Genomic DNA, 8,921 nt, shown 5'->3' with positions numbered 1-8,921 from the left:
ACTGTGTGTTCCACAAATTCAAGTAGAGCTGGGTCCTTCACCCTCCCTTTTTTTCTTTTTTGGTAAGTATCCAACCATCCATAATTCATGGATACAGCAGAGATGCACGGCCCAACGACTTTCATACTGGTTATCTTTTTAATTCAGTCAGTGAGCAGCATTTCCCAGTTGTACCCGCCCAAAACCAAGTTCTCGGCAGTTCCATCCCGTGGGATTGCGGCGTGGATGTGGCCAGGCACGCTGGAGAGTCAGGAAGGCTGGGTCCATCCATTGTCATACAGCAGTGAGGCAGGGCTCTACCAGCTGGCCCTGACAGCTTCCATATCGCTAACCAAATTCTGAGCCAGGCAGATCCCAAAAATCTGTAGCAATGCAATGCCTAGGAAAATATCAGCCACCATGGCTAAATTGTCCTGCAACCACTTCTCAAGCTGGGGCACACAGCCTTTCATGTAGATTAAAATCTGCTGGTCAGCTTCTGGCATCATAGCCACACTGAGCGTTGATGACATCTTCCGCGGGGTCTTTGGTGCAGCCAGAGAATGGCACGCCGCATCGCTCTGGACTTGCGTAGGAATCTGTGCAATTGAAGCAAATATTTAGGTTCCAATCATCAGCTCCAAAAGCCCCACAGCACTGCCAGAACTTCAAAAGGAAAGTGTTTTCCCGTATGGCTCCAATGCACCCTGCGAATCCCAAAATGAACATCACTCCTCCCACCACGAGGAGGAGCCAGACTGCGTCAAAGCCTCCGAGATCGGTGGTGGAAGAAATATTAGACAGAACTCCTTTTTCATTCCACGCCCACAGTCCAATTCCAAGAAATGCTATTTCCAAGTAACAAAATAGGACATTGAAGCCAAATATGAAGTCTTTGTTGCAACAACTGACTTCAAGACCGTTGTAGTGCTTCCGGGACACCCTCTGGGTTCATGAAGACACTTGCCCCGGCAGCCTGAGTTTGGATCCTGGGAGCAGCATTGCTCAGAGTAGCCCGGAGGGAAGCAGGGGATCTTGGACGCGGCTCTGGGCGGCGCCGCGGCGGCCGGGGCTAAGTGCTGCGCGGGGACTCACCGGTGGAGAGCGGCTCCCGCACCTCCAGCCCCCTGCGCGTTGAGGCCGCCAAAGCCTGGGTGGCCATGAGCTGGCAGAGAAGCCGCGCGCTGCAAGCCCCAGCCTCGCCGAAGCTGGCTCCGAGCCCAAGGCGAGAGCCCACGTCTGCCCATCCGGAGATACGTCCCTCTGTCGGCCTCCGAGTTTTGGGTAAACGCGGCTGCGACAGATGCTCCTGAGGACGCTACTCCCTCGCCCGCCCACTGGCTCGCGTGCCTATAGTTGTAGCATCTTGTAATCTGACAAGTAGCAAACAAATACAATTGGTGAGAAGGCATGTATTAAAAATTTAGGGAAGGTTATATTTTTTTAAAGTTAAGCCATCTCTTTATGTCCTCTGTTTTTCTACCTTTAATTTGCTTACATAGCAAGGAAAAGCTGCTGCTGAATCTTTATTAGGTAGAACAGAACCTCTTATATGGGAATATAAGTTTGCCCAGGCTGAACTCTATTGAAAGAGTGATGAGAATTTGCCTAGAGTCCTGAGAAGTAACTTGATTTTTGTTTTGTTTTGTGTTCTAGCCTTAATGTGGAGAGTGGCGGGGGGTGGGGGTGATACATAGGGAGAAGAGGGAAGGCACAGAAACCGAATAGGGAAATACTGATAAACCAGCCCGTTGAAGACAAAGTAGAAGGGATCAGGCACTGTTTTGCCATTTCAGTCACTATGGCCAGTAACCTCATCTAATGGCAATTTTCTGCTCTTTTTTTCTTTATCTCAAACTTGCAAATGAGAAAACTAAGGCTCAGAGAAGCTAAGTGATTATATCAAGGTCATTAAGCTTCCCTGTGGTAGAAATGTGTTTTTCATTACATTTTGCTAAGCAATATGTAATCTGACATTATAGTGAACATATGACCAAAAAATTATTTGCATAAAAAAGACAATTCTTTCATGGGATATTTTCACTCTTAAAAATGTATCACTTATTTTGCTATGTGATTTTAGAACCTCTCATTTTCCCTGAGTATATACGTAGGTTCTTTATATAGCTTCTAAAGCATTCTATGTCTACATCATTCCTGTTGAACTCCACAATAAACCTGATAGGCAGACAGAACATCTCTTCATCTGATAAAACACCATCTCCGAGAGTTCAAGTGACTTGCCCAAGATAATACTGCAAATATCTGAAATAGGCAAATTCAGAAACTGTTTTCAGAATCAAGCATCAGATGGTATTCTACTATATATCTTAATATTTTCATTAGATAATATACTAAAGTTCTCTAAAGTATATACTAAAGTTCTCTTCTGATATTTACCTTTGGAAAAATCTGATGTTTCCACATATGTAATTAATATGCACTTTGTTTTAAGCAATTCTAATTTTTCTTATGTACTTTTGTTTTCATCATTTCTAATTTTATGTGATTTCAAGATAATTTGAAAATACATATTTGGAGTTCTTAAAAGCAAGTTAGTTGGTTACTTGCTAGTAGTGACTGCACTTAACCAGCATTGTAGCTTTTACAGATCTTCCACCTTCTCTCTTAGCATGACCTTTACATAAAATTAGTGTATACTATCTGAGAACTGTTATTATTTCAAATGAAACACATATATTGAAATATATCAGGAGGCTCTGGATTGTCAGTGTTATAATGTAGTGATACCATTTGTGAATTTTAGTGAAAAACAGATAGAAAAAGAATTAACAATAATAATTTAAATTCCCCCGTCTAACCTTAACATGAATATTATCAATATTTTCAATGTGTAATTTTGTTCATTATATTGATACATAGTTATATCAGATATGAATTTCCTGTATTAAATAAATGTGCCTCTACCAAACAATGCATATTATTTGTAGTCAAGAATTTAAGATAGTTTTTCTAGGGTATTTTGATTCTATACAATTTTTGCCATTGTTGCTGAATTCAAAAACTGATATTCTTTCAGGTGTTTTCCCATTGTAATCTTCAAAATGGGAAATAAATAAAGGCCTAAGTGGAAAGATAGGATTTCTTTGAACCAGAAATCCAATTTGAAAAATGGAGTGGACTTTTGCCAGGCTACAATGAAAGGGGGGAAGTGGGAGTCTTTCTGAAATACAATCCAAAGAATTCTATGATTTCTTACTACTGGTTTGACTAACTTTAATTCCCATCGACCAAAGACCACCAGGTCCACACCTGTGGTCAAAAGTTATTACTGGATGCAGCAAAAGAGTCTACACACAATGGGAATTTGTAGGAAAGAAAGAAAGAGAATGAAGCCAGGGAAAGAGAACTTCTGGAGGTTTGGGTGCTGGAGTCAAGGGATGACCTTGGGAAGCATTGGTCAGATGGTGTCAATGCAAGGGTTGCTGGAACTGTCAGAGGTCTCTGTCTTTAGGATTTGTGAGCCCATGTAGAATCACTGTTGATCAGCTTGTGGGTAGTCTTATCTAGATCACACAGGTCTAAGTAAACTGGTGTTAAAAGAATGTTTAGATAATGGGTGATAAACATGATTTCTCTGGCATCTTCTATCTATTTTATGATTCAGGATATACTTTTAAGTTGTGGTTTGTGTTTCCATTTTCACTGCCACTATGTCCCCCAGTTTTTTTCTCTTTCTCATTACTGACAAAATTTATCATTGAGGGTAAGTCATTTATTTTTTTTTAAAGATTTTATTTATTTACTTGACAGACAGAGATCACAAGTAGGCAGAGAGGCAGGCAGAGAGAGAGAGAGGAGAAAGCAGGCTCTCCATGGAGCAGAGAGCCCAATGTGGGGCTCGATCCCAGGACCCTGGGATCATGACTTGAGCTGAAGGCAGAGGCTTTAACCCACTGAGCCACCCAGGCGCCCCGAGGGTAAGTCATTTAAATTCCCTTTAGTCAATCAGTGCTTTCCTTTGTATAATAGAAATCTTTCCATTGACACTCAACAAACTCCTTCTACTTCTAAGTCTGAAATACTGAAGCCCAGACACTAACTCTTAAACATCTATCTTTAAGCATAAAGAAGGAGCTCAACTTTGTATCAGGTAAGCTTTATCCATTATCATCTCAAATTCCACATTGGAAAAATAATAGAAATGTGATTTTTAAGTATAAAAAACAGAAAATGCCAAATTCTTATCTCCCAAATACTCACTAAATATGTGAACATAAATTGAAATATAAAATTATGGGTGCTTTCATACACTATGAATTTAATAGTAAGTGCACTCTTGTTAAGTAAAAAAAAAATGATTATAATGAAACTGTTGACTCAAAATGAATATTCATCACCTTTGTCAGAGATCAAAAGAATCAAGGCAACCACAGATGAAATTGGAAACTCACAGGTGCATTGTTTTGCTAGTTAGTTGTTTTCATCTGCTCAGGTTGCCATAACAAAATACCATAGACTGGGCAGCTTAAACAAGAGAAATTTCTTTTTTCACAGTTCTGATGAGTGCAAGTTGAAGATCAAGGCGCCAGCAGCATTTAGTTTCTAGTGGGAGCTCCCTTGCTGGTTTGCACATGGCTACCTTCTCTCCAAATGCTTACAAGCATAGGTATCTCTCCTCTTCTTGAAAGGACACCATCCCCACTGAACTAGGATCCCCACTCTTATGGTTTTATTTAACCTTTAGTACATTGTCACTGGCCCTGACTCCAAGTCCAGTAAGTCACTCTGGGCCTTAAGACTTCAGCTTATGAATTGAGGCACAATTCAGTTGAGCACTAGTAAATCCCAAATAAATAATTTGCCTTCAGCAAAATACTATAATCTCTATTAAGAATATAAGTGTTTTGTTCCTTTTACCTCATGAAAAAATAAATCTACATAAAATGGAGGGATTTCCATTGCCTTCTCATGGCAACCCTTTATCTTTCCATTTAAAAGAGGTCCTTTATGAGGACAGTGAGAAATCCCTCGAACTGGACTGGAAAAATCTGCCACTTCTCTGGGTCAATCCCACCTCTGACCTCTTTAGAGATTATCTTGGTAGGATGTCTGATGGGGTTGACTTTGAGTGGTCTGACCTTCAGCACTTCCCTAAACTTGGACATAAAAAGGATCCACTTCCAGCAGTTTAAACTGAAGTGAAGCAAACTACCAAGATTGAAAAAAAAAAGAAGACAGTTTAACTTTAAAAGCAATTTTACTTAAAAGTTCCAGTTTTCCTTTAAGACTTATTACAGCCTAATTTAAATGAACAGATTTCTAATTCACTATCAATTTGCTAATTATTGACTAGAGAGATTCCTGGTTTTCCTCCTATTTCAAATAATGTAAAGGCTCCATTATTTGGAGACATAAATGGCTAACTTAATTTCCAAATCCATTATTTCATTTATTTTATTCAATATAATTGGACTTATTTTTAATGAGCTTTGAAAAAAAATTTCTAGCTCACTGCTTGTGTTTGCAGTTGTATTTCTTTTATTAAATAACTTAATTTATGATGTGGCTTCATTAATTTGATTTTTAGCTCGTTAATACATCACAAATAGGAATTCTCTAAATACTGATCTCTTATCCTTCCACTTGACACAAAAGAGGTAAAAGAAAAGTAAAACAAAACAACAACAACAAAAAAACTTAATTCCCACTGCTAGAAAGAGGGGTATATTTTACCGTATTTTTTTTTCCTTGTAAGTGGAATGACACATGTTGTTTTAGCAAAGACATCTTTTGTTCATTCCTCCCTTTCCTTTTCATGATTATGACACTTTCTCCCCCTCTCCCTTAGGTAAGTCAATACTAAAAACTCGGTGTGTGTTCATATGTATTTTTCTCCTTTTATGGACTATGTAAAGCTATGGAGATATGTATTAGTCTGTGTCCTCATACACACATATACGGAGTTGGGTTTCTTTGTTCCTGTTTTTATTTTTGTTTTTCATTACCTTGAACAACTCTATAAAAGTTATCTTTAGAGGCACCTGGGTGGCTCAGTTGGTTAAGCAGCTGCCTTGGGCTCAGGTCATGATCCCAGGGTCCTGGGATCAAGGCCCACATTGGGCTAAGCAGAGAGCCTGCTTCTCCCTCTCCCTCTGCCTGCGGGTCTGCGTACTTATGTTCTCTCTCTCTGTGTCAAATAAATAAATAAAAATCAAATCTTTTTTTTAAGTTATCTTTATATATAAGTTCTTACAAATTGGTCCATTTGTTTCTACAGAATAGCTTTTAGGAAAGGAATAGGTATATTTTTCTTAGTAGATATTGTCATATTCTCATTTTACAGATCAGTAATACTGAGGCTTTTTAGAACAGAAGGCTGAACTCGGTTAATCACATTACACTTCAGCCAGCAATCTGAGACTCCCCTTTCACCTCGTGTCCATATCAGCATGAAATCTGGAGCATTAAACTTTCTCTCTGGTGAAATCATTATATTGATTTCTATTTCCCTAGTAATTAGTCAATTTCCTTATTCCCAAGGGTGTTAGTCATTTGGATTTGCACTTGGCATATTGTGTATCCAGATCTTTGCCCATTTTTAGACTCTGTGTTTTGCCTTTTTTCCTGACAGTTTGTAAGAACTTTGTGTGTATTACTGAAATGAACTCATGGCCTGCTATTTGCATTTTCATGTTTTCCAGATATATCACATCTGTCTTTCTTGGTATATCTTTTTTTGCATATAGATGGTTTTAATTTCATTTAATAAATTCTGAATTTCTAGATACTCTAGGTGTCTAGCATTGCACATGAACTATCTAGATTTTCTTGCACTATTGCCAGAAAACAATCAATGTTTTAATTTAACTGGTGTTCGTTTTTGTAAATAGTGTAAGACAGACAGGGATCCCTTTTTAATTCCTCCTAAATCAATGCATTGCTGTTTCAGCACTGAATATGAAATTTGCTAGTCTTTTCTCATTGAATGCCTCTACCACAATTGTTGTATTAACTTTATTATTTTGACAAGGTATTCACAGTCTGATGCTTATCAGACTGAGCTACCCAAGTGCCCCTCAATTCCTTATTCATAACAACTGATTCTCTTTCTCTATTAACTTGTTTTGTCAAAAGTGAGAAAGACCAAGAAATGTGTAGAAAGTCCGTGATTTGTCTTCATCATCCCTTCCATGCATTTCTGCCTTTTAGTGTCTATTTCTCCTTTTTCTTCCTGAGAACCTTCTTTCTACTTCTTCCCACCCTCCATTGGTATCACTTCAGCCTAATGTCAAGCCCTCCTTTCTTTATTCCTCTCAAATTTGTCATGTCCTAATACCTTTCTACATGTTTTCCTATCATGAGATAGGTTGATAAATATTTTTTATACTCAGTTTCAATTTCTACAGTGATCCCCAAAAGTAGGTATTATTATTATTATCAATGTTACTGAAGAGGCTATACGACCTGTCCAAGAACCAAAAAATGCCAAAAAGTGTTAAAGTCTATATTCAAACACTGACTAATCTGAGTTAGGGTGATAGTGATTAAGAATCAGTAGATAATTTTCCTAAGTTTATCATGTCAAATGCTTTTTCTACATCAATTGAGAAGACCATGTGGTTCTTCTCTCATTGATTTGTTCTATTACATTGATTGATTTGTGAATGTTGAACCACCCTTGCAACCCATGGATAAATCCCACCTGGTCATGGTGAATAATCTTTTTAATGTACTGTTGGATCCTATTAGCAAGGATCTTGTTGAGAATCTTGGCATCCATGTTCATCAGGGATATTGGTCTGAAATTCTCCTTTTCGGTGGGGTCTTTGCCTGGTTTGGGGATCAAGGTAATGCTGGCTTCATAAAAAGAGTCTGGAAGTTTTCCTTCTGCTTCAATTTTTTTAAACAGCCACAGGAGAATAGATATTATTTCTTCTTTGAAAGTTTGTTAGAATTCCCCAGGGAACCCATCAGGTCCAGGGCTCTTGGTTTTGGGGAGGTTTTTGATCACTCCTTCAGTCTTGTTACTAGATATTGGCCTATTCAGGTTGTCAGTTTCTTCCTAATTCAGTTTTGGAAGTTTATAGGTTTCCAGGAATGCACCCATTTCATCTAGGTTGCTTAACTTATTGGCATATAACTGTTGATAATAATTTCTGATGATTGTTTCTGTTTCCTTGGTGTTAGTCATGGTCTCTCCCTTTTCATTTACAATTTTATTAATTCGGATCTTCTCTCTTTTCTTTTGGATTAGTTCGGCCAGTGGTTTATTGATCTTACTGATTCTTTCAATAAACCAGCTTCTAGTTTTGTTGATGCATTCTACTGTATCTCTAGTTTCTATCTCATCGATCTCTGCTCTAATCTTGATTATTTCACTTCTTGTGTATAGGGTTGGTTTAATTTGTTGTTGATGCTCCAGTTCTTTAAGGTGCAAAGTTTAACTGATTTGACTCACCATTTCATAGATTTATTTGATCACAGAAATGAGTCTGAGTATGTGTGTGTGTATGTACATGTGTAAAGCAATTACTTTAGATCTCAGGAAATACTATTTATCTCAGGACATACTTTTAAGTTATCACCTCTATCAAAAAATATCATATTTCAAAATGAGGCAAATACGTTTAAGTGTGGAAATATTTCACATGTCATAGGAGAGTGACTGAGAATCTAGAGTAAAGACCAGAGGTTAGAGTTATTATTTACAGGAATATAATGAATAATAAAGATCTATTATTTACCAGGGCCACCTAGGGTACTCAGAATGTCACTGGACATCTCAGATGTACCCTTGCTTTACAATTCTAAGTACTCAAATATTAGATACTACATTTATTTTACATAGAATAGCATGCACTCTTTATGGCAAGGCATCATGAACATGTGCATTTTTATTAGAATCTCCATATATAGCAAATAAAAACACAGAGTACACAGTTATATATACTTCTCAGATAAAGGACAAATGTTATTTT

The 8,921-nt window shown here is 37.9% G+C and overlaps 1 pseudogene across 1 annotated transcript; it reads right to left on the bottom strand.

Moving 5' to 3' along the window:
• Window positions 1–296: 296 nt before the first annotated feature.
• On the bottom strand, window positions 297–1,141 carry LOC308357133 (tetraspanin-5-like; annotated as a pseudogene). Its single transcript has 2 exons — window positions 1,075–1,141; window positions 297–827 (listed from the first exon to the last, which is right to left on the bottom strand). The product of its transcript is annotated as a tetraspanin-5-like (transcript).
• Window positions 1,142–8,921: the final 7,780 nt, after the last annotated feature.

This window comes from Martes martes (assembly GCF_963455335.1).
Source record: "Martes martes genome assembly, chromosome: 16".
In the NCBI taxonomy this organism is placed as follows: domain Eukaryota; kingdom Metazoa; phylum Chordata; class Mammalia; order Carnivora; family Mustelidae; genus Martes; species Martes martes.
This window is presented reverse-complemented; position numbering and strand designations above follow the sequence as displayed.